This window comes from Macrobrachium nipponense, chromosome 11 (assembly GCF_015104395.2).
Source record: "Macrobrachium nipponense isolate FS-2020 chromosome 11, ASM1510439v2, whole genome shotgun sequence".
NCBI lineage: Eukaryota > Metazoa > Arthropoda > Malacostraca > Decapoda > Palaemonidae > Macrobrachium > Macrobrachium nipponense.
The window spans coordinates 72010372-72011562 of record NC_061087.1 but is presented as its reverse complement, the minus strand read 5'-3'; positions in this window follow the sequence as shown (position 1 = coordinate 72011562).

Here is a 1191-nt window from a genome sequence, read left to right as displayed (position 1 = left end):
ACTGAATTATGAACGTTAATATAAATAAATAAATATTGAAGTAAAGTTTCTGTAACACAAGAAGTTAATTAACGATAACATAATGTCAGTAATTAGATGCTGAGAAGCAAATAATTCTATAATTCCCATTTAGTGCAAAAAAAGAAAGTAAATCTTATTTTCAAGAATATCAATATTCATTGCAGAGCAAAATGATTTAGAGTTCTGTATTCCCTTTGGATATCAGAACATTGTTGTGTAGAAGAAATTCCGTGTATTGACAGTTTTGCACATGTGAATCTTGAAAATGGTGTAGTTTATATTACCTTTTCTTATTAATATTTAAATAACTTTCTCTCTCTCTCTATCTAACTCGTCTCTCTCTCTCTCTCAAATCATTCTCTCATCATCTCTCTCTTCTCTCTCTCTTCTGCCATCTCCTCTCTCCAAATATTAATGCCAACCAATACCCCTAGATAAGAACAATTCAATGATAATGATATTAACAACAAATTCAAAAATATTCTTTCACTTCAGAGGTTTGGGCTGTCATCACTTCCTGAAGATCTGTAGTATTCAGTATGTGGTTCAAATACATATTCGTTTAGTGATGATTCTCATATGGAGATCATTTGTACATCCAGATGCCCTCGGCTGTGATAGATAACTATAAATACAGATAACGTCAGCATACCGCCTTCAAACCAGACTCAAACTCCTGATACATATGGTATAACCATTCAGCTGCAATAACCGAATTGTTATAATACTGCAGCTCGCCCCGATTGTTGACGCTATTCACTAAACCCGTGTTTCTTAACCTAGGGTGCCGGTCAAGGTCACATATGTATTGATGAGCATTTTTTATTGAGTTTGTCCATGATCTTTCCATTATTCTCTTATTGTTTTTGCCAATGCTATTGCCATAATTACTGTTTTTGTTTTGGAGAATGAACCAAATATATGATCAAGATGTACTGCACTTGTCTTTACTTTATCCTTGAAGTAACTATACTCGGTTTTTTTCCATCTGTCCACCCGCCTGTGGTGTTTGCGTATGGTAACACTGCGTCCCGGGCTTTAGATAAGTTACATTCAGCTTACATTAAACAATAATAATAACATCCTATTTCGAATATTAACGGTGTAATTCGCAAACTGTAAATTATTAAAACACTTTTCAGTTACAAATGTACACCCAGATATCCTTTT